Genomic DNA, 24,384 nt, shown 5'->3' with positions numbered 1-24,384 from the left:
CTTGTAAAATGGGCTGTGTTACAATGCTATCGACATGTTTAGTGAATCTTGTCTTGCTTTAAAAATGGACCTGGCTGGTGCTCCACAAATGCCAGGACTCTCATTTTCCACTTTGAAACATAAATGACCATACATTAATGCAATAACCTGATACTGCAAGGCTTAAATATTTCCCTCTTCAGTAACATTAGAAGTAAAGACAGGTGACTTTTTTAACCTTTTGAATTGTTCCAAAGATGAAACAAATTGTAAGGCTTTACATTTATTAGCAATTGCCCAGTTTGAATTATTGTTATAGAGCTTCAGGCCCAATTAACTAACTCCAGGATGATCTTCAATATAAATGATAACCTCAGACACAATTACTGTGCAGGAGAGGAATGGAAAGTGGGTACATGGCATATTATATGCCTCAGCATTGTTTTGAATTTAAAGAGCAAATTTAGCGGGGAAAGGAATTGTTTTATTAGTAAAAATGTTTTTTTCTTAATACCTTTTCCAGTTGAATTGGATGTTTTCCTTTTTTTCTGAGAATTAGACTGTGATAATACCAGGTTTGGTGGCTGTTACAATAAGTTGAACCCAAACTGAGTTTTAAAAAAGTCTGGTGATTATTAGGGGTTCAAATCCTCTGCTGGTAAAACGTGGCACCATTGCGAAGCTGAACCGAGTTTTGCCTTGCTGCGGCAGTGCTGCTGTTACTCAGAGGTATTCTGCCCTCATTCAGCCTGTCACACCTGGCAACAGGCAACAATTTACACCTGTCAGCAAGCTCCTCATTAGTACCACCACAGTATCTACTGCTGTAAACCTCTTGGGCAAGTATTTACAGCTCCCCTTTTGTGCTGATCTGCATTTGGAACAGCCCTCAGCCCCAGAGCCTTGCCTCCTTGTTCAAATTATATTAGCTCATGCATTTAGGTTTGGAAATCCCTGGCTCCATGTCTCTGCCAAGAAGTTGCAGCGCATCTGAAGCTGAGAACTTGGAAGAGTGAGGACGGACTTCCTCGCCAGAGTTCAAATTTGTAACAACCCTCTACTTTGCCTAATGGAAAGTGAGTATAAAATGCCACCTTATTGCTCAGTGAATGTTTCACAACCCCCTGCCGCCCCCTCCGCAGGCAGAGGGCAAGGTTTTATGAGAAGAAATGCAAGCTAAAATTAGGTGTAGAAAGATGACTAGCCTGTGCCATACAAGGCTAGTCTCTGATCCGAAGCTCTGCTGCAGACATTTGCTCAAGTAATGTTTGGTTTGGAAAGAGTATGGGGAGATTGGTTAATAGTCTTCAAATACTTGAATGGGGACTATAGAGACAATATGGGGATGGGCTTTTCTCCATGGTTGTAGGAGACAGCACTAGAAGCAGTGGCCTCAAACTGCAGCAGAAGAAATGGAGGTTGGAGATGGTTAGGGACTTCCTGACTGTGAGGTCGGGCATTGAAACGGGCTGTGTTGAGAAGCTGTTCAGTCTCCACCCCTGGACATTTCAAGACAGACACTTGCTGGGATGGTTTAGTCAGGGGTGGTCCTGCCTCGAGTGGAGGGGACCAGGTGACCTTACGAGTTCCCTTCCAGCCTTACTTTCCTGCTATCCTATGTAGGCCCAGATCCTCAAAGGTATTTAGGTGCCCAACCTGCATAGGAATTTGTTGCAGTTCCTCATGTATAAATTGTCACTTCCTTACCTCACAGGAGGATATAAATATTTTTAGTTGTTAATTAAGAAAAAAAAATCCCCCAAACTGAAACATGTTCATTTTTGGGGGGCAACTAGTAGCACCATTTGTAAAAAAAAACAAAAACAAAAAACAAAAACAACAAAACAAAAAAAAACCGAAAAAAGTGCTTAAAGAGGCAGGCTTGTTTCCTCTTGTTTGGTCCAAAAGTGACAATATATGTCAAAAGCAGGGCTGCTGCTGATAAACTGACAAACACAACATTTTAAAATTCAGATGCCTTTTCTTTTGAACAATATTTTCAATGGCCATTTCCAATACTGATTCATTCTGAATTAAGGCACACAAGAAGATATATTCCTGATGGATGCCTGTAGACCTTCCTTTCTAAGTGATGAATATGTACTTCTGCTGCACCAAAGCAGCCGAGATAAAATCTCCATCCCAAAGGGCGGATAAGCTGATTCATGCGCTGTGAACTGGGTTTGTGTAGTTATTGCTCAGTTTTGACTTGGCGTGTCCAGTGTCACAAAGTAAATGTCGCATGTGAAACCAATGCTTGGAGAACCTGGAGCTCGATGTACTAAAGAGAGAAATAATGAATAATTTGAGGGCTTTTATCAAGGTTTCCAGCAGCTCCGACAAATGCCACTGAAAATGGAGGCTTTGTTTCTTGGGTGTCTTTTGAGATTCCTTCTATCAAGCAATATGTATTTTTAGACGCTGTATAAGGCTATGTAGCCGGGGCCGGTAGCATACTCCTGTACTTTGTGGACTCGCACAGCGTGGCATCTCAATGTGTGATCACTGGTGGGTTGTGCTCACACCAGACTATAAAGGAGAAGTAAATCTGAGGGTCCTACAGACATACCTGCGCACAAGCAGTCATTTCTGAGCTATGTGCCTAAAAGATGCTGAGTCTCCGTTACAGAGGTCTGCCTGAATATTGCCTGTGTCAAATATAAATAACAGCATTCATTGTGGGGAGCAGTGAGCAACAGGGTTAGGTTGGCATACAAGGGAGGCAAGCACGTTACATCCATGCATTTGGAAAATATGTGAAGTAGCTGTTTGCTGGATCACTGTGGTATGAAGCAATAAACTGCAGCTCTCAAAGCCCGTGTGGCCAGAGCTCTCATCCTCAAGCTGTTCAACAGAAGATGAATTAGCCAGGGGGACAGGATGTGGTAGATTCTCCATCCTTTTCTGTCTTTCAGAAATGTATGAAGCAGAAGCTGTGGACTTCATGCAGAAATGTTGGGGGAAAGTTCTTTGGCAGATATTACACAGGCCTGGCTTTTGAAATGGTTCCCCCTGGCCCTATTTTTTTTTTAATCAATTAAATGAATAAGACAATGACTTGGCTGAGGCAGTCATAATTAGAGCTCTACATGCACTTTAAAAGTTTTTGTGAATGGGGTAACATTGGTAAGCAGCCAATGAATCTAGATAATTGATTAGCTGTGGTGGACAGTATTTTTAAAAATTAAATTAGCAAAACAAGAAAAAAATTCATAAAGCTTTTATGAAGAAGACCTCCATTTGTCAACCAGTTAGTGGCTGGGGCTTTTCAAACTGTGGAAGAGCATGAAAAGTCCAACTCTTGTGGCAGTCAATAGAAATGTAACGTGACTATGTAGGACTTTTGAAAAGCTGATCATATGAAACAGTTTGAGATCGTTTGTTTGGGGAATTTTGTGTTCTTTTTTAAATGGGGAGAGTACCCTTGTCCCTCCAAATTGCACAGATAAAGGGTTCAGCATGTGTAAGTTTGTGACTCCTGTAGTTCTCAAAAAAGACCTTACAACAGGACTCAAACACATCTTTAATGCACAAGAACAAGGACACAAATGTAAAGAATTTGCAACACATTCTTATTTTTTTTAATCCCGTGATTTAGAAATCATGAGATTCAAAATGACCCCCACCACCTCACTCCCCAAATTTGCTATTATATTGATCAGGAGCTGAATTAAATAAATGCAGTTATCAGTCTAGATGCTAAAGAATGGATTTCAGGGTAAGCAAGGTTAGTGGTTATCAGTATTGATAATTTTCGCAGGTTACCAATGATAGCGGGCAGGACACCTTGTCATCTGGAGCATCCAAACCTCTATACGCCTTCCTAAACTTCTTCATGCAAGATTTCTGTGATTCCTGTGCCTAGATAGACCTGGACTAGAAATCTCAAATGACATTTTCATTCCTGTCTTGTACACTTTTCTGACTATTGAACTAGTTTTCTCACTATGGTTTGTGAGAAAACCAAGAAAAAACCCAGACTGTTGTTGTTGACTGAAACGTTTTGGGGAGCGGGCACTGGTGGAACCGCCAAAGATTTCAGTTTTGGGCGTTATGGTTTTCCGATTAAAAATCAAAAGTTAAGGAGAGAAAGTTCATCAAATTTTACAGCAGCAAATATAGCCATTTTCTTGCTCACCTGAGAGCATCTAGAATGAGGACAGTTCTGGCACTTTGTCTCGTAAAAAAGGAAGTGATACAGAAGCCCAGGAAAGAAAACCACATGGAAATGTTTTCAGTCTTTTTAGATCTTCCTTGATTTGGGGGGGTGGGAGGGGGGGGATAAAAACTGATTCAATTCAGCTTTAGTTGTTCCATGTACTTCTTCTTAGCAAACTATCTATTCCAAATCCCAGACTCTGGCACTGTTTATATTAGGAAATATTACTGGGCTTACATATGAATGAGAACAAAAATGATGCTGATCACGATGACATGTTGCTTTCATAATCATGTCATTACAATTTAAACTTGAACCCAGTTGGTTTTGTTTGCCTCTGACATGGGACTAGCTTGATAACTTGATCATGATAATTGTAAATCACCATCATAGTTAGTCATGCAGATGAATCCAAATTCAAAACCTTAAACCATTATATGCAAGAGGCCCCAAATCATTATAAGAGGCTAAAAGGACAACCTGGATCAAGACATATCCCACTAGTGAGAGGTTGGGATTGTGGAACAGGATGAAAAATGCTGACGAGCCTATTTCTGTGTTTTATTGGCGGTGAGCTATTTTGCTTGGCCCTAGGCAATGAAAACCAACTACCGAACTCTTTTGGCAGGTGTGACTCCTGAAGTTGACTGAGACTGGTTGAGAGAGAGAAAGCAGAGACTGTTTGGTGACCTTGATTTCATTTAAAACTGATTGCAATATTAAACCCTCACTTTTTTATGTATGGAAACAGTCCTACTGTAACCAGTAATCTTTGTGCTTGATAAAGGAATAAGAAATATAGAAAAACAGGCGTGGAATCTGGCCCTGAAGGATGGTGGGATTTTATTTTTGTTAATACAGGTAGAATGAATAGTGGTAGCATAAAGAGACCTCACATAAGATCAAGATTTATTGTGCTAAGTGCTTTCTAGACACATAGGCTATTAGTTTCAGACTTTCCACAGCACGTACAAATGAGGACAGATTTTCTAAAGAGCTCAGATCCATCTTAGGCATGTCAGTAAGTGGCCAGATTTTCTGAAAATATCTACACATTGAGGGCTGAACTGTCTGGAAAATCGGGTCCATGCATCAAGAATCGTATGCCCCTGATTCAAAGCCCACTGACATCTTTCCAAAGAATTTAGCAGGAGTTGGATCAGGCCCTCAAATAAGCAAGGTAGATCAAGGTTGGGAGATGAAACGCTACAGAAGTGATGGTTGCACAGAAAATCAAAGTAGAAACCATGTGTCCTGAGTCCCAGGCCAGTGCTCTGTCGGTGAGACCTGACTGCTTCTGAATTTGGAAAAAGGTGTCTGTAATTATGCCTCTCCAGCCTTGCATTACGTAACCCCGGTGGCAGCCCAATAGCTGCCACCCTGCCCAATATCAGGGATGGTGTGGTGAGAGTGGGGCAGGGCTTCTGGCCAGCACCAATTTACTTCCCAGCCGGCCCCTCTCCCCACAGAGCAGCCTGTGGTCCCAAGAAGGCCTAACACTTAACTGATTTAACTATTTACACTTTATTTACAAAACAAGAATAATAGGAAAGGTGACTTACACGTGAACTTCAGTGGCATAACCAGAACCACAAAACAAACCCGAATGCATTAGTCAACCCTTGACTCAAGACCCCCAGGTAGGGGAACTGGCAGCTTTCAGCCGCTGCTGAAGTACTGCCACAAGGAAGCAGGGTGCTCACTCCCAGCAGCTCCAACAGGCTTCCCAATAAGCGACAGACTGCAATAGGTTCAGCTCTTCTGGTCTGCAGCAATCAAACTGTATCAAATACAGTAACGCCGATAAATGCAAGGTTCTCCACCTTGGGGGGAAAAAAAACCCGCAGCATCCTTATAGGCTCGGCAGTGCTATGTTGGCTAGCACTATGGAAGAAAGAGACTTGGGGGTCATCATTGACCACAAGATGAACATGAGCCTGCAATGCGATGCTGCAGCTAGTAAAGCGACCAAAACGCTGGCTTGCATCCATAGATGCTTCTCAAGCAAATCCCAGGACGTCATTCTCCCCCTGTACTCGGCCTTAGTGAGGCCGCAGCTGGAGTACTGTGTCCAGTTTTGGGCTCCACAATTCAAAAAGGATGTGGAGAAGCTTGAGAGAGTCCAGAGAAGAGCCACGTGCATGATCAGAGGTCAGGGAAGCAGACCCTACGATGACAGGCTGAGAGCCCTGGGGCTCTTTAGCCTGGAAAAGCGCAGGCTCAGGGGTGATCTGATGGCCACCTATAAGTTTATCAGGGGTGACCACCAGTATCTGGGGGAACGTTTGTTCACCAGAGCGCCCCAAGGGATGACGAGGTCGAATGGTCACAAACTACTTCAAGATCGTTTCAGGCTGGACATAAGGAAGAATTTCTTTACTGTCCGAGCCCCCAAGGTCTGGAACAGCCTGCCACCGGAGGTGGTTCAAGCGCCTTCATTGAACACCTTCAAGATGAAATTGGATGCTTATCTTGCTGGGATCCTATGACCCCAGCTGACTTCCTGCCCTTTGGGAGGAGGCTGGACTTGATGATCTTCCGAGGTCCCTTCCAGCCCTAATGCCTGTGAAATCTATTAAATCTATGAAGATCCCAACCCCACAAAGAGGCTGAAGGGTGTCCCTCCATGGCTACCAAAAAGGCAAGCAACAGAGTAGGCTCCTGCAGCAATCAGCATGACCCAAGCACAAAGCTCAGGGTCTCCATGCGATGACCATCAGCTGTAGAATAAGGGACAGGGCTGAGTCCCCTCTGGGGCAGTCAGTGGCAGAGGGTCAGCAGCACAGGCAGCTCCCAGGGGTTGTTACTCCAAACCCCTGCTCCAGATGACTGGCTGGGCACCCCACACACCTTGTGGCTCCCCAGTCCTGCTCTGAGCACCAGCCTGCGCCCCGAGCTCCCAGGAACCCTCGTCCTGGTGCTCTGCTGCTCCTCCGGATCCCAGCACCTTGCCTGCTGCTGCCCCGCTTCCCCAGGGAAGGTAAGGGGTTTCCTCCAATCACCGGCCCAGCTCCTTGCTCTGGATAAGGATGCCGCCTGCGCTCCTGGCCACAGCTCCCTCTCTGCTGCAGGGCTGGAGGTACGGCCGACTGCCGCTGCCGCCTTTTCCCAGGGCTGTCGAGGCTCTTCAGAGGGGTCTTTGCTCCCTCGGCTGGGTCAGCTCTTCCCAGCTCTTCTTAGGCCTCCTGTGTCATTTCCTGGAATCACTGTCACCAGCTCCCCCATGCCAGTTAGGGTGATGCTTTTATCCCCTCCGGCAGTCCCCCCTGGCTTGCAAACCGGGCAGCCAGGGCTGAGTGTCTGGCCCCCAATCCCGGCCATCCCCCTTCCAAGCGAATGAGGGGTTTGAAAACCTCTTCTTTCAATCGGCTTCTCCTTCTCCGCAGGGCAAGTCTCCCCGCCTCTACCCTAGGACTTGCTCCGAGTTCACCGACACTGTTTTTAGCCCAGGGGAAATGTCTCAAGCCGATCTGGTGAGCCCACGTGGGCAGTCTGTTACAATCATATGTTGAGCGTTATATTTTTTGCCTGACAAAAAGCACTTAGCGGAGTTTTAAAAAATGCCGTTTTCAGTCTGTTTACATTTCAACATAGCGCTTTTAATTAAATTCCCTTTATGCAGATGCTAGATTTGTATATTTTACAGCCCCCACCTAGTACCTTTAACAGCATTTTTATTATTCATCTATAAGCATCTCCCCTCCACACCAAGCCCCCTGCAATGAATAAAGGAATTAAAAAGAGCCTATAATTCACACAAGAAAAAGATGGTGGTTTAGGCATGCAGCTTGCTAAATATGCAAGGATGAGGTGTTTTATTTGGTCTGTTATAGTAATTGCAGGAAAATCCATGGAATAAATGTTTAATAATCTGGGAAGGAAAATGAAGTGCGGGAGGGAGGAAGCAATACTGTGTCTTTAATTTTCTTTTCTGAAAGAGGAACGTGTATAAGCAATGGCAGGATCACTTGTTTGTGCCTTTAATGTGTGATCCGTTCTCTCCAGTGGAGGGCACTCGGTGCATCACAAACTAAACATTAACACCCACATGCTCCGGAGCATCCTCGCTCTCTGGAAAGCCTGCTGAATTCGACAAGAGCTGCCTCTCAGCACAGCTACAAAACACTTTCAACCTGACCAGCTAAATGGATAAACCTGTCCGGCATAGCTCTTAAACAGCACAGAAGACCTACTGGCTTCAAGAGTTGGAGGATGGATTGCTGTGCCTGAGAACGGCAAAGGGCAGCAGAATAAGGGGTGCTAGGTACGGGAAGATTTAATTTTTATTCCTCCCAGAGAAGTTGGTTTACCTGCTGTGCTATAGCTCTTAAATGCAGGTTGCCACTTAATGGTGATGCTTCTCTGATGACTTACACAATGGCTCTCTGAGCTTAGTATCCCCCCCCACCCCACCCTGCCTCTGCTGTACCCTCCCCATCCCTGGTCCTGTCTTCCCCACCCCCCTTTACTCCCTTCCCCTGTCCCTTCCTTTCCTCATCCACCAAACTCTTTCTTGTCCCCTCTAGGAAACTTTGTGTGGGTTACTGGCATGCCGGTTGGATGGCGGTGATGTGAGTGGCAGCTGTGCTGTGGCATGAAGGTTGTGATGGTTTAAAGAAAGGACCCCTGTGTGGGGGGAAAAAAAAAATACAAGAGTAAAAGAAAGAGAGAGGGAGAAGAAAAAAGGGGATACACTTGTGGATGACAAAAGGATGGGTAAGTGAACTTTTGTTGTTGCCTCCTTAGCACAGCTGCAGGTGTACAGGACATTTTTTTTAATCTGGATTATTAGCTGATGGAGAGCAGGGACCAGTCTGAACAGCTGCAGTGCAGTCCTTTGCCAGGTGTTTTTGCTATCATATTTTTTGATTGCGTATCCCCCACTCTGCACAAGCACACACACCTCCCCCCACCCCCCACCTCTGCCGCAGTTGTTTTATATGTAATTAATCTGTAAATTCTTGCACGGAGCTGACAACCACAGCGAGTCCATTCATGATCCAACTCGCCCATACACCTCTAAATAGGTGTCTGTATCCATCTGAGGTGCACACATATGGGATTTCCTTTGGGACTGTGTGCACATTAGACAAACCTGTATTGAGATTATTCAGGTTGTCAGGAAGGATTGTGAACAGTTTGCAGCATGTGGGAAGTAGGCAAGAGGGGGGTGATTTTGTGGGTTTTGGGAAGGCTGACTTGGTTTGTCAATAAATATCCCTAGTATAGCTGGTGGATCTCCAGCAGTCATTTGCCTTATTTTTTTCAAGTGTGACAGTTTTAATTTCCATCCCTGCCAACTCTGCAACAGCTGGAATATATTTCTACCTGGCCGCTGCTGACACACAGGCAAGAGTGAAAGTTCATGATTTAAATTAGAGACCTAACCATTGAAGTGAAAGAGAGAGACACATAAGGGCTTTTTAGATTAAGAATGGTTTCATTTACTGGCTCTTGGTTTAAAATTGGAATTAATAACTGCAGCACAGGGTGTGTGTGTGTGTGTGTGTGTGTGTGTGTGTGTGTGTGTGTGTGTGTGTGACAAATAATAAAATGACTATTTACAGAGACGATAACAGGCCTTTAAAGAATGCTGCTGATGGAAGAATGCAGCCAAATGATGGGTGGGACTACAACTCTGGACTGAGCCAGGGGGTCCCAAAATTATGATTTGCTCTGAGAAAGTGTGTGTGTGTGTGTGTGTGTGTGTGTAGGTTGAAATTTCTGAAATTCTTGCCACAATTATTCAGAGACTGTGCAAAATCTGACTGCTCTCCCAAAGCAGCATAGACAATGCAGAAGTATCAGCCTGACATCTGAAATGCAAAGCATTCAAATCAGCAGCAGTGAGGAACAGCAAGGGGGGTCCAGATGAAAATATGACTCTTGAAATGTAACGCTTTTTGCTGATCTTAATGCAACTGTAAAGGTGCTGAAGGGCTTCCTTGGAGTGTGTAAGGTCATTCAGGGTGTTTGCACTCTTGGGACAAGGCTCTGCCAGCAGGCTGTGCACACAGGATGCGTGCACGAGATTTGACAGCTGGAGCTCCAGGGCAGGAAGCCCGGGAATAAAGGGGGAGAAGGGCTGCTACTGCAGGCAGAGGAGCCATCAGCTACCGAGTACCCAGAATTGCCTTTACTGAAGGAGCAAGGGTTGTGCAAATGGGTTCCCCTCCCACTCTTAAGTTCCCCTGGTGCAGGGAGTCCCTGGAGGGAATGAGGGACAGGGGTTGCTAGAGGAGGTTTTCTGGGAGAGCTGCAGAAAGCAGCTGTGTGAGAGCTCCAGCAGACAGCTCAATAACCTACAGCTGAGAGGAGTGCTCCAGGTGCTAACCACGGGAGAGCTGCCTTGGGAAGTATCTGGGGAGCAGTGTGAGTGATTGCAGGTGCCCAGGAAAGACTGGACAAGGCAAGAGACTGGTCTCTGGAGCAGCCACACTCCTGACAGGCCCCCCCATCTTCTGTCCAAATGACGGCATCGCCACCCCTCTTGTGAGGCAGAGCGAGCACCGCTCCCCGGGGCTCTAGTACAGCCACTGCACAGTGGGCTACTTTGCTGCAGGCAGAGGGATTTTGTGGAGACCTGGCTGACTCAGCATATATACATACCTGTTATAAGTTGCCTGAGTGGTAAAGTTGATAACATAATTGCTTTTGTTAGATGATGAGTATCATAATTGAGTTTATTGAAAACAGCTGAATAATGAGGTATCATTACTAGCTCAATAGTTCACACAAGCTAATAGCTATTGAGCTTGGACAGATAATATAGCTATAATGGCTCAAGCATGAACAATAGTTCATTATTTATGGGATGTCGAATTTGTCAGTCTCTCAGTTATTATTTGTCAATCTCCGAGTTGTTATTGTGAACAATAAATGATTGTAAATAGTTACTTAGTGTGTGGTCTGGTGTGGGGAGCACCAAGGAAGAGTGCTGCAGTGAGTGGTGCTCCCAGCCTGTAGACAGAGTGGGAGTAGACCGAGACCTATTGGCACCCCAGGATCCCAAAAACTTGGACATGGCTCCGGGTAGTGCTGCCACCAGGGTCACACAACTTTGGTATAAAAGTGTGTGTGCATACATATACACACATACTCATACTTCTGTATAGGTGTATGTGTCTGTACATGTGTCTGTATACACACACACATATAGGTATGCACATGCAGTACATCAAAATAACACACGTACAAAATAATAGATATTTGAATATCAGTAGATGTGTTTACATTCATATAATGTGACCTTGAAAACTAAATCGTGAGCTGTGTATATTAATGAAGGCATCCTCATGATATCAGGTTCCCCTACATCTGCTACACAATATAGATAATACACATGTATGCTTTATGATAGTGTTTGTGTGTGGGTGTTTACAGTCCATGCTTTTTTTTTCCACATGAAAAAGATCCCTCAATGCTGGTTAGTAAGGTTTTCATCTACTCTTTCATTTTGCAATAAAGGCATGTTTTAAATGCGGGTCAAACTTTATTATGTGTCAGCTGTTCACTGTAGCTCCTTTTTATACTCAATTTGCAGGGGAGGGGTGCAGGCTGAAAAAGATTTACAAGCAGCTGGGTTTATTAAGAAATATTTTACTTCTTGTTGAACTACCAAAGCAGGGGCTGAGTTTTCTATTGAACCCTGCGGTGAGTTCAGAAAGGTGACTTGACAGATACGTTTATTGTTAAAACCTCAGCATCCAGTGATAAGGATATATCCGCTACATGGTGTGCGAATGTACATGAGATCAAGGGAAGAGCAGACAGACTCTCGGCCCATCTTTGGGATCATAAATCACACACAAGTAATTGAATAACCACAGTGGTGGTGGTGGTGTGGGTGCGGGGGGAGAGGGAGGCAGGCTAGGAAGTGAAATGATAACAGGCATTTACATAGCAAACAATGCAGGAAGAGACAAACAGGTTGTCTCCAAATCCACTGGACCTCCAGTGCCTCAGTAGAAGCCCCACTGACATAAATAATTGCCTGGTGGTTTATTTTAATAGTTTTACAATGCACATTTGTCTTCTTTTTAATATTGCAGGTTTCCGTTTAACGAAGCAGCTGAGAGGCATGAGTGTGGTGTTAGTGCTACTTCCTACGGTGCTGTCTGGTACGCTCACTGAGGCTCAGCGCACTTGCCCCAAGAACTGCAGATGTGATTGCAAAATTGTGTACTGTGAATCTCACACATTCAGAGATACCCCTTGGAATATTTCTGGAGGATCTCAAGGCTGATCGCTGCGCTACAACAGCATCCAGAAGCTTAAATCAAATCAGTTTTGGGGCCTGAATCAGCTCATCTGGCTTTATCTTGGCCATAATTACATCAGCCCCGTGGCTGAGGATGCGTTTCAGGGGATCCAAAGGCTGAAGGAACTAATTCTGAGCTCCAACAAAATTACTCATCTCCACAACAAAACATTTCACCTGTGCCCCAATCTCTGCAACCTGGACCTTTCTTACAACAAGCTGCAGGTGTTACGGTCGGAGCAGTTTAAGGGCCTTCGCAAACTCTTGTTCTTGCACTTGTGGTCCAACTCGCTGAAAACAGGACCAGTCCGAGTTTTTCAAGATTGCCGGAACCTTGATTTTCTGGATCTGGGCTACAACCATGTGCGAAGTCTGTCCCGCAATGCTTTTGCTGGCCTCCTGCAGTTAACAGAGCTCCATCTAGAGCACAACCAGTTTTCTAAGATCAGCTTGGCCCACTTTCCATGCCTCTTCAACCTTCAATCCATTTATTTGCAGTGGAATAGGATCCGGTCTGTTAGCCCAGGGTTACATGGACTTGGAGCTCCTTGCACAACTTGGATTTATTGGGGAATGACATGAGGGGAATGGAGCCCGGGATGTTCCGACGCCTGCACAAGCTGAACCTGGATGCCAACAAATTCACCAGCGTCTCTCAGGAGACCATCAATACATGGCTTTCACTAATACAAATCTCTCTGTCCGGAAATCTGTGGGAATGTACTCAAACCATTTGCCCTCTGTTTATTTGGCTTAAGAATTTCAAGGGGAATAAAGAAAGCACTATGATATATGTGGGCCCTAAGCACATGCAGGGTGAGAAGGTGAACGATGCTGTGGAAACACATAATATCTGCACTGAAATCCAGGTGGCGGTTACTGGAAGATCATACCAGGCACCTAAAATGCCCCAGAGGCCACTTTTTATTCCCAAATCTACCCTTCCTAAACTGGAAAGTAATCGGCCAACCTCCGTTTTGCCAAGTCCTTCTCCAGACCTGCCGGCACCTGGAGTGGAACTGGAGTACGAGCGTGTTTCCTTTCACAAAATCATTGCTGGGAGCGTGGCCCTCTTTCTTTCAGTGGCTATGATTTTGTTAGCACTTCCACGACACGTAGATAACCATTCAGCCAGCGTGAAACAACTCCAGCAGCACTCTCTTATGAAGAGGCACAGAAAAAAGGGCAGAGAGTCTGAAAGGCAAATGTACTCCCCTTTACAGGAGTATTATGTGGACTACAAGCCAACCATGGATGTATCCGTTAATGGATCTGGACCCTGCACGTACAGTATCTCTGGCTCCAGGGAAAGTGAGGTATGAACCCCGATCCTCCTAAAACCATTTCAGCAGCTGGGAAGGAGAGGTAAATGTTTGAAGCTTTTGCGGCTTTTCTAATCACTAGAAAGATTAATGAGCCTTTGTGCTCTTGGGAGTGCTCAGTGGGAAAGGTTATTTAATTAAATGACAACAGTCAGAGAAGTGCCGGTGGTTATTTTCAACAGTGCAGACTTGAAAGAGGTTCATCCAAGGATGAGATTAAGTTGGAATAAATAGCCATGTTAAAAGCTTCTAGAGCCTGAATTTCCTCTTGCCGGGACCCATTTTACACCAGTTGCTTTACGGGCAGTGCCAGATTATGACATGCTGAGGCCCTAAACTATGTTCATCTTTAGAGGCCGCATACAATGAAAATAATCCAGCGTATGTATACTTTTGTCACATAAGGATGAAAATGTCCATATTAAGAGAGTAATTTCCCATATCTCCTTTATCTCCTTTATTTACCAACTGCCTATTATAAAACTTGACATTGAGTCGGTTTTCTTTTTCTTATTTAGAGGCCCCTCATATTGTGAGGCCCTAAAGTGTAGCTTAAGTAGTTTAAGCCTAAATCTGGGACTGTTTATGGGAGTCACTAACAATGTGCACTGGTGTAACTGGGAGGCGATTAAGGCACCTGCTGTTCTAGGGAACACAGAGTAGAATGTTTGGCAGGGAAATCTGTATAGTAGGGTCCGTATTACATCTGGTGGCTTCTCCAACCTATTTGACAGGGGTTAAAAAAGATGATTCTCTTTTCTGTTTTCAGTCTCTTTTCTCCGTTTCTCTTTTCCATATTCAGTCTGCAGTTCAGGGATATAATTGAGCACAATGAGACTTAAGCACTGGCTTAACTTGAGTGCTCTGCTGAATCAGGAAGGATGGGAGCTCTTGTTTATGGACTTGCCTGAACTTGGGTCCTAAGGTAGGGCAAAAGTCAAAAGTAACATTTGCAAATGCCTGGTTTGGTGTGTTTTGCTGTAAAGTTTCAACCGAGAGACCAAGAGATGGCAGAAGGGGATGTAGCTCAGAGTTGCACCCTTTTAAATGAGGTGTCATTTTGGCTCTATAAGTGTAAGTAAAAAACTGGCAGTCATTGGGGAGTGTGTGTGTGTGTGTGTGTGTGTGTGTGTTGAGCATATACACATGTATATATGTTGAGTTGTAATTTTGTAATAATTAGGACATTAATAAATAAGAAAGTGTTGTACTTTAGATCCCCACAGCCCATTTATACATGGTAAGATGGATTTGTGTTATACCATTTCAACAAAGACTTCTTTGGGTAACTGACTTTCTGCTTATGTGACATTGTGCGTCTGCTGCTGTGGTGTTAAAGCCAGGTTAAACTTGGCTTTTCTTATCACTGTAAGCATCCTAATGGGAAAAATGAATGGCCTGTTGTGGCTCCTTCCCACCCCTGGAATTCTCAATGACTTCCGCAGGTTGGGTTTAAACCAGGTTAGGGCTTGGACAGTGTCTTTGACGTTCAGATATGCTAAAATGTAAGGTCAAGATCGGTTAAGTGTAACAACTGATTTTGAGTGACCAACTGGAGATCCTTTCCCAGGACCTGATCTTTTGAGCATTTTTCTGAAGATCCAGATCCTTTAAGATATATGAATTTGGGCACCCAAAAGCACCAGTCACTTTTGAAACATGTTTGCTCTAATGAGCCTGATTTAAAAAATAGAAGTCTGTGCTTTGTGTTCAACTTGCTTAAAGCAATATCCCTGCTTAAATCAAGGGACCTTGCATATCCTCATCATTGCCACCAGAAGTAGTGTGAATTAAGGTATGGTATCGCTGTCAGCAGTGGTACAGAAAAAAATAACTCAGTGGAATTACTCTGGGTTAGCCTCGGTATCAGTGTGACCCTCAAGACCTCCTTCTCTTGTCAGTCCTGGGTTTGGTTTGGTTTTTAAATCCAGTGTAGCTCCATTAGCTTCAATGAGATTCCCTTTGATTTACGCCAGCAGAACTCAGAGGAGAATTGCATCTCTAAAGAATGAGTCTGTGCCCGCCTCCATTCAATTAAGCACGCCCATGTGGCCCTAGCCCGGGCTATGGATCGTGTCTGTCCTGGGCTCATGGGTGGACCCCACAGGCTACCCCTGCTGATGTCAGGGGGTCCCTTTAACTCGCCTGCCACAACTTGGGATGTTGCCTCAGTGGGGGGTTCCCCCTTGGGGCAGCCTCCAGGGTCGTTGCACCTCCCGGCGAGCACTCCCGGGGCTCCAACCTTCCCTACACCTTGGCCACTCGCCACCTTGGGCTGCCGATCTTCAGGCCCCTTTGGTGTCCTCAGCTCTTCCCCAACCTCTGCCCACGGCTTGCCAGCTGCGTGCCTGAGTCTTCGGGCCTGGTGTATGGTCCACGAGGTCCTTTGACCTGGTCCCTCCAATAAGACTCCCTGTCGCCCTATACTAATCACCCTGTGACGTGTCGTGCCTATCCCACCACCGAGGTAACGAAGGCCACTAAAATACTGGGCCAGGAGGCCCAAAAAGAGTGCCTTTGGCCTCTGGGCCACGTGGATTGCCCTGGGCTCGGATTCCACAGCCCTGGCGGCTCACCCCACTGGGGTGTTGAGTCCCCGCCTCTTCCTAAGGCCGCTGTGGGCCCCAAAGGTCCACTGTCCAACCCCACTTCGGGTCTTCAGCTACCTTCCAGTGAGGCCTGGTGAGGCCCTGTTGGACACACCCCTTTATTATCTCTTCTCCGAGGCTCCCGTGCAGGCTCACTCCTAGGTTTCAGTGCCGGCTTGCCCCGGCGCTGCTCTCTCAGCTCTTGCCTCCAGTTCCCCTGTGGGTGCTGCCACTGGCTCTGCTGCAGGCGCTGCTGCCAGATCCCCTATCGGCGTTGCTCCCACCTTTACTGCCGCCTCTGCAGCTGACGTCGCCTCCGGCTTTCCAGCTGGCTCCACTGCTGGTGCTACAGCCAGCTTCCCTGCCGGCTCTGCTATCAGCGTTACAGCTGGCTTCCCTGCCGGCTCTGCTGTCTGCGTCACTGCCGACTCCATCAGAGCCTCTCCTGGCTCTGCCCTGGCTTTCCACGCTGCCGGGCACGGCGGCTGATCCCCTCCGTGTGAGGGGTCTCCCCTCAAGCCTCCACCCTTCAGCTGCCCCGCCACATTGTTGGGGCCACTTTTTATCTCTCCCGGGTGGCGTCTCCCACCCACGCTGCTCGGCCACAGCTGGATATAGGCGCGGCTAATCACCCTCACCGGTGGTTTGGCCACACGCCTCTCCTCCGGCTCTTCAGGCTCTGCGAGAGGTAAGTGGAGCTCTCTTTTGGGCTGGGGCCCTCCTGCCACCCTAGCTCCCCTGGGACAGAGTCAAAATCCAGTATCTGAGTGGCACGACCACTAAGAGACACAGGAGATGCTATATGTCTGAAGTTATTTAAGGTTTGGAAATATCTCTAATTGGTGTGTGATCATGGCAATTGAATAAAAAGGTATGTGTTTTACCACGGGGTAGTAAACGAGGGGGTTTATATTGCATGCTTTCTCCAGGCCTATAGCGATCTTAATCTGAGATTAACAATAATGAGACTTCAGACCATGGTGATGCTGCTGTAAAGGTCATCTGCTGGGAAGACAAAGTCTGAGCATCTGTTTATGACCAATTGCCTTGCAAAGAAAGATCATTCAAGTAAGGTTTTAAGATCATTTGTACCAGTGCAAGATGGCCTTTAACAGTAAATGTTCAAGTCTTCCTTGTGGATTTAGAAAGCTGGGGTAGCTGAAGATTAGTGTGTTCACAAATGATACAAGTTCAGATGCAAGTAGCAAAGAGCACAATAAAGGAAATGTAATATAAAGGTATTTAATCAGAAATTGGCATTTAAATGGATTCTGATGCAATCTTAAGAAGGACAGGGCAATCCATAGTATTAGCATATATAGGGGATATATTTCCTTATAAAAGTACATGCATTTCACTACATTAAGTAAATGAAGCATCAGTTGAAACTAAGTCAATATTAATACATGGTACAGTTTTCAAAAGAGGATATAAAATCCATTTAGTAGAAAATGCTGTAAATAGATGGGTACTGGTGCATTGTCTGGTGATAAATATCTTGTCACCCTACATTTTGTGCAGTGACTTGACTCAGTCTATGGGACTGTGCTGTCATGGAGCTTCATTGTGAGCCAAACACTCCATCGGATACTCTAATAGATTATACATGGCCAAGCAGCTCTCCTTACATTTGTCTTATTCTTGTCAGAGCAAATTTTTGACTTTGTTATAGTTCACTGTGTTCCAGAGCCAAATTTTAAAAGAGTATCATACCTTAAACAGCTTCAATAAATGGCTTTAAGAAGGCCTTTGACACTGTTTCTCACCCCACTCACATCAATAAATTAGGCAACTGTGGCATTGATGCCTGCACAGTTAGATGCAGGCAAAAAATTGGATGGGTAAAAAATTGGTTGATGGGGTGCACCCAGAGAGTAGTGGTGGATGGGTTGTACTCAACCTGGTGAGATGTAAGCAGTGGGGTACCCCAGGGCTCGGTCCTCGGGCCCACACTGTTTAACATCTTCATCATCGACTTGGATGAGGTGGTGGAAAGCACACTGTCCAAGTTTGCTGATGACAGTAAGATGTGGGGCAAGGTGGACACACTCGAAGGGAGAGAGAGGCTGCAACTAGTTTTAGACAGACTACAAAAGTGGGCAGACAAGACTAGGATGGGGTTCAACGTAAACAAATGTAGGGTGCTGCACCTGGGGAGCAGGAATCCACAGCATACATACAGGCTGGAGAGTTCCCTTCTTGAAAGCACAGAAGCAGAAAGGGATCTTGGAGTCATTGTTGACTCCCAGATGAACATGAGCCACCAGTGCCAGACCACAGGCAGCAAAGCCAACACCTTGTCATGCATCCAAAGGTGCATCTCAAGCCAGTTCAGAGAGGTGATCCTCCCCCGCTATGCGACTTTGGTCAGGTCGTAGTTGGAGTCCTGCATCCAGTACTGGGCGCCACACTTCAGGAGGGATGTGGCCAACCTGGAGAAGGTTCAGAGGAGGCCACCCGCTTGGTAAGAGGGCAGCAGGACAGGCCGTACAAGGGGAGACTGAGGGACCTGAACCTGTTCAGCCTGAGCAAGAGGAGGCTGAGGGAGCACCTGGTGGCTGCCTGCAAACTCATCAGGGGAGATCAACAGCAAACAGGCAGAGCCCTTTTCTCACCAGCACCGCCTGGGGTGATGAGGAACAATGGTCATAAGATGATGGAGAATAAGTTTAGGTTAGAGATCAGAAGGCAATATTTTACAGCTAGGGTGGCCAAAATCTTGAACCGACTTCCCAGGGAAGTGGTCCTTGCCCCTACCTTGGGCAAATTCAAGAGGAGGTTGGATAATCACCTGTCTGGGGTCTTGTGAACCCAGCATTCATTCCTGCCTATGGCAGGGGGTCAGGCTAGATGATCTGTTCAGGTCCCTCCTGACCCTAGCTACTATGAAACCATAAGCTTCAGGGTGGTATGATGGGACTGGCAGGTACTAAGCCAGGAATCTTCTCCTGTCTTTGCTATTGATTTGCTAATAAGAAAACTTTATGCATCTCAATATGAGTTATTCCATTTTGGCCTCTCTGTATCAAGGGTTTTCAAATAAACTCTGCTCCAAGTGGGGTTAAAATGCTAAGTGCTATTTTATTATGATTACCTGCTTTTTGCACTTTGAAAAGTCATAGCCTGTAAAGAAATCTATGATTTAATTGTTATTATGGAAACTTGGTGAGACAACACTTTTATTTGAGTGGGAACATCAAAGTGGGACATGCTCTGTTTGAGAAGGGAAGTTCTGGGGGTTGCGGGGCAGAAGTGGCACTGCCTTGTCTGTCAAAAATCTAGTTACTTCTCTGATCCAGGAGGGAGGTGGGGGATTTTCAGTTTATTTTGGGGAAGATAAAGTTGGCAAGAAGTTCAGTGGTGAGATGATGGGGGCTGTTAAACTGGCAAGTTGGAAAACAAGGCTGACTGATTTTTTTTTTTTTCCCCAACACTTTTGACCCTTCTTTTATATACGAGTAGTCCTACAGCTAGTCCCCTCAGTAAGTAGCAGCCCAGCAACTTTCTGTAACAGCTGCCCAGCTCATTAAGGAGCTGAGTCCCCTATCTTGGAGAGGAGCCGTGCAAACTCAGGACTCAGGTGCCCCGGGAAAGGAAAGAGTCTGATGCCGCGGGGAGTCTGTGCTTGCGGCTGGGTTGGAGCTGTGGGAGAGTTCAGGCTGCAGGAGCAGGGGACCCGCCGGTAAAGGGAGGCAGTCTTTATTAAGCAGCCCTAGTTTCACAAGGAAAGGGAATGTGGGGAGGCATTCAACCTCCTAGTGCTTGTAAGAAGTTGATTTCCAGGAAGGAATCATCTCGCTGTCATCTGAATGGAGGTTACCATTTAAAGAAACGGAGGAGCCCTGCGCTGCCGTGTGGTGACCACTCGCAGCAACAGCAGTGCTGCTATTTATTTCTATGGGAGTGAACTGAATTCCTGGTGGAGCTGAGGGTTCAAGTCTACAATTTGTGAATGGGCATGTATTGACAGGGCTGTTGTACATGGGATCACGTGTGGCATGGACTATTCACTAATTGCCTTTGAAGGTGAAGGACAGATCCAAGGCTTGGTGTAAACTGGCACAAATCCTAGGAAATCAAACAGGAATTGTACCTCTTTATACCAGGGCTGAACTTGCTCACCAAGTGATTGCAGTTTGCTCTGCCAGTGTCCACTGAGCAACTTGTCTTGTGCGTTCCTGCTATTCGGCTGCCATGTAAAGTGAAAAAAATGTTCATTTAAAATCCAGCTATGGAGAGTCTTGGAATCCCTCCAGTCAGCTTTCAGAGAAAAAGGAAGAACTCACCACTTACTAGCTCTGAGCAGCAGAGGGATTTGCTCTACCATTGCACTCATTAGCCTGAGTGTCTCTAATATGCATAGCTTGTTCCTGCCTCCCTAGATGAAGTGCACCAAGCAATAAGAACCCATGATAAATCATCCCTGTGGTCTCCATTTTCCCTTTTCTGCCCTTGAAATGAAGAGGTGTTGGTCACAAAATGAAATTAGAGCCAATGTCCCCGGCTAGAAGGAGCTTGGGTTTTCTGGTAGTTCTGGAAAAAGCTGATTGCCCTTATACCTTGAAGTGTGCAGGGTTTGGTTTTTTCCCTCCCAAAGACCAAGTTTCTTTCATCTTGATCTTCTCATCTCCTGCAGACAGGAGAATGACCTGAAAAGGTATCTAGGAAGAGAATTCTAGCAAACTTTTTTTTTTTTACGAGAAATATTTACTTTTAGGCTTAACCTTTACAACTTTTATTTTTATTTTTTTTTTCCCAAGGGTGGCTGTGTTCATTGTAGAAGTTTTCAGCAGAGGTGTGGTACAAAGCAATTTTAAGTAAAAGGATAAACAGGACTGAGGATGGGCCTTATTGTCTTCAGGGGGAATGTTCAAGGCTGAGGAGGATCCGTATCAAGTGAAGACCGGCACCGCTCCATTGCAGCTAGTGCAGTTATACAGACTCTTTCATCTGCTGCAAGTGTTACCTGGTGGTTGCTGTAGTGCATTTCTAACATGAGATAATTCACGGATGTGAATTCCTCCAGCCAGTCAAACCACAGACGCCAGTGGGATGCGGAGAGCCCCAGTGACTTGCAGAATTGCTTGCAAGTGCTGTGAATGCAAAATCCATGTTTTATGCAGAACTCGCTGTCCATAAGGCCCTCATAAGGGATCCAAAAGGTGTTGTGCACACTTTGTGATTCTTAAAATGTATACTGTGATCATGCCTGGAGGCCAACCTAACTGAAACCCCGTTCCACTCTGTGCATGATATTTATGCATTTCTTTCTGGCTCTCTTTTTTTTCCCCCTGCCCGCTTTTCTCTCTCCCTCTCACACAGGTTCCTCACCACATGAAGACTTTGCCCTATTACAACTATGGTCAATGAGCGATCAGATACTGCCAGGCTCATAAGCCACTCCATGTAAATAGGGGATATGGCACCATCTCCCAGGAGCCGGCTGAGACCAGCAAATTCGAACTCAGTCGACAACACAACTTCATAGCTACAATCGTGCGCTCAGCTGCTCCAGCCATCTACAGTGAGAGAAGAGCAAAACAATGATGGAGACAGCTTCTTGACGCAGTTTCCCCCCCAGCTGCCCTGTGTGTGCGGTTTGTGGTGGTGGGTGGCGGTGGTTCTCCCTGCAAGCTGTGAGTACGGGAGTTGCTGAATCCTGTTCCTAATAAAGTTATAGCTCTGTTTCCCACCCCACTGGGCTCTGCTGAATGGTGACTTGAGGACAGGACCCCAGAGGCACAGAGGTCTGAGTGCGTTACCCCATCCCTGAACCCAATGGCACAGATTAAACACTATGTGGTGTCAGAAGTGACCTGTCTCTCGGTGGAGTCACCAGCAGCCTGATTAAGGGGGTTACAGTTTTCATTCAAAGAGAAAAAAAAATGGAGCATTTCCAACCTCCACCATCATTATCCTTTATTGGAAATCTTGGGGTGAACTGGAGGAGATGGGAACAGAAGCTGTGATTATCCCTTGCAGTCACAAAGGTTGAGGAAGAGGCAGAGGATCATAAAATTGTAGTTGTGCTTCACTGCCTTGGGGATAAAGCCCTAGAAATCTACACCAACGTGCCAGGGGTGTTTGCGGACCCTACTGACAGCACCCTTGCAGAGGTGCGTGCAGCATTCGAGCACTACTGTGAACCCAGAAAAAACCCTGTCTTTGAAAGGTCTCGGTTCTGGCAACTTGGATACAATGCGGCCGTAGGCAGAGATGATTTTGTTACAGAGCTCAGAAGCGGAGCACAGCATTGTGAATGTGAACTTGCTGAGGATGTGATGTTGAGGGACGACGTTGTCTTCAGCATAACTGCCTGCGGCTCCTTGGAAGGAAACCATGGGCAAAAAGCGGGGGGTAGCATTGGGGAGGGAGGGGGTCGGCCATGGTTTCTTTATTAAATGCTTATTACTCTTAAGGGCTTTTTTTGAATGTTTTTTTTTTTTCTTTCTTTTTCAACACACAAAAAACAGTTGCTGCTTTTTAAATTTTTATTTTCCTTTTTTTGGCTTTTGTTTTTCAATCGAGCACTAGTACTTCAATCTCATGTTAGAAATGTGAATGTCATTTCTAATCTCACTCATGTGAAAAACGATGTCACTTCTAACAAACCTAATTTCGTGATGTCATTTGTAATCTCATATTAGACGTGTTGTGTGGGAGACTTGTGTTATCTTTTCTTGCTGCAAGACTTTGGGAGAACCGTGTTATTTCAGTCTCCCCTATTATCTTTTGTCTGTTCTTCTTATTTAATCTGCACGCTCTTCAGGCCTGGGAGGGCCTCTGACTCTGTGTACAGTGCCTAGCACAATGGGCTGCTGATCTCATTGAGAGCTTCTGGGGAGGACTGGAACATAACCCAAGTGATCTGAAGCACTCGTCTTTGCTAGGAGAGTACTTTTAGCATGGTAGGAATTAGGGGAACCTGAGTACACTGATGAAGAGGGAAAAAACTTGTTCTTCCAAAGTTCTCTTGGGATTTTGACTTAGAAAGGGATCGCTTTAGCCCAGCGTCAGAGTCGAGCACACCACAGTCATTTTGAACAATGAATGTTCCATTCCTGGGGTGAGGGGCTACATAGCTACAGCACCGCAGTAGTGTGCCAGGGGACTTTATTAGTAGATGTTAAGCGTTATGAATCCAAAAAGATGACCAAGCCAGTAGGGAAATACAGATCGCAACAAGGTTGCAATGTCCTACTGTGGAGGTAATGTAGCCATCTTAACTTGGGCCTGGATGAACACTAACACATTTTTCCTCTGAAACATGGAGGAAGAAAGAAGGGGGAGAAGGCTGTCTACTAGAAAGATGACTACATTACTTCTGTTGCAGCACCAAGCATGTGGAAAATATCTTTTTTTACTCAAAGCTGCTGTCCCTTTACTTAGGGATCCCATCCATTTTTCGGCTTTCAGAACACAATTGCTTCTTGATATCACCTTATCTAGGGATACATTCTGACACCGTTGACCTGATTTTTGCTAAGCATTTCAATTTAAACTGACTTGCATCTTCCAAGGACTCTTGTTCCATCAAAGGTTTTCTGACCTGTTCTAGTGAAGCCAAAACTAGGGGTAACCCAGCTGATGCAGAAATTATGGGATGAAATTCTCTGCCCTGTAGGCAATCATAATGGTCTTTCCTGGCCTTAATATTGATGTCACTATGACTGCCCCAATATCAGGGCATCACTCCCTAGCTATTCCCCAGCTGCCAAAGACTCAAGACAGCCAGGTCATGAACTTCACAGCTGGAAGTGGAAAAAGGATGAGTTGAGCCTGGAGTGATTAGACCCTTATTTATTAGTTCCTTTTTTTTTCTGCCTAGGAGCTCCAGTCATGAACCAGGCCCCTGTTCAACGGCCTGTGCAAAAACAGAACAAGAAGATGGTGTCTGCCGTCAAAGATCTTTTATCTATGCAAAAGAGAGCAGGTGGCTCCAGCCAAGGGAAGGAGCGGAAAGAGGCAGTACCATAGACACTGATGTTAGACTTGATAAATCAAGTATTTGGCAATAAAGGAGCATTTTAAGCGGGGATGTAAGGAGGCTAGTGAGGTGCTGCTGCTAAGCTTGAG

The 24,384-nt window shown here is 45.7% G+C and overlaps 1 pseudogene; it reads left to right on the top strand.

Moving 5' to 3' along the window:
- Positions 1-801: 801 nt before the first annotated feature.
- Positions 802-22,635, top strand: LOC106740253 (leucine-rich repeat transmembrane neuronal protein 4-like; annotated as a pseudogene).
- Positions 22,636-24,384: the final 1,749 nt, after the last annotated feature.

Source organism: Alligator mississippiensis, chromosome 15 (genome assembly GCF_030867095.1).
Source record: "Alligator mississippiensis isolate rAllMis1 chromosome 15, rAllMis1, whole genome shotgun sequence".
NCBI lineage: Eukaryota > Metazoa > Chordata > Crocodylia > Alligatoridae > Alligator > Alligator mississippiensis.
Note: the sequence above shows the minus strand (reverse complement) of the source record. Positions and strands in the feature narration are given on the sequence as shown.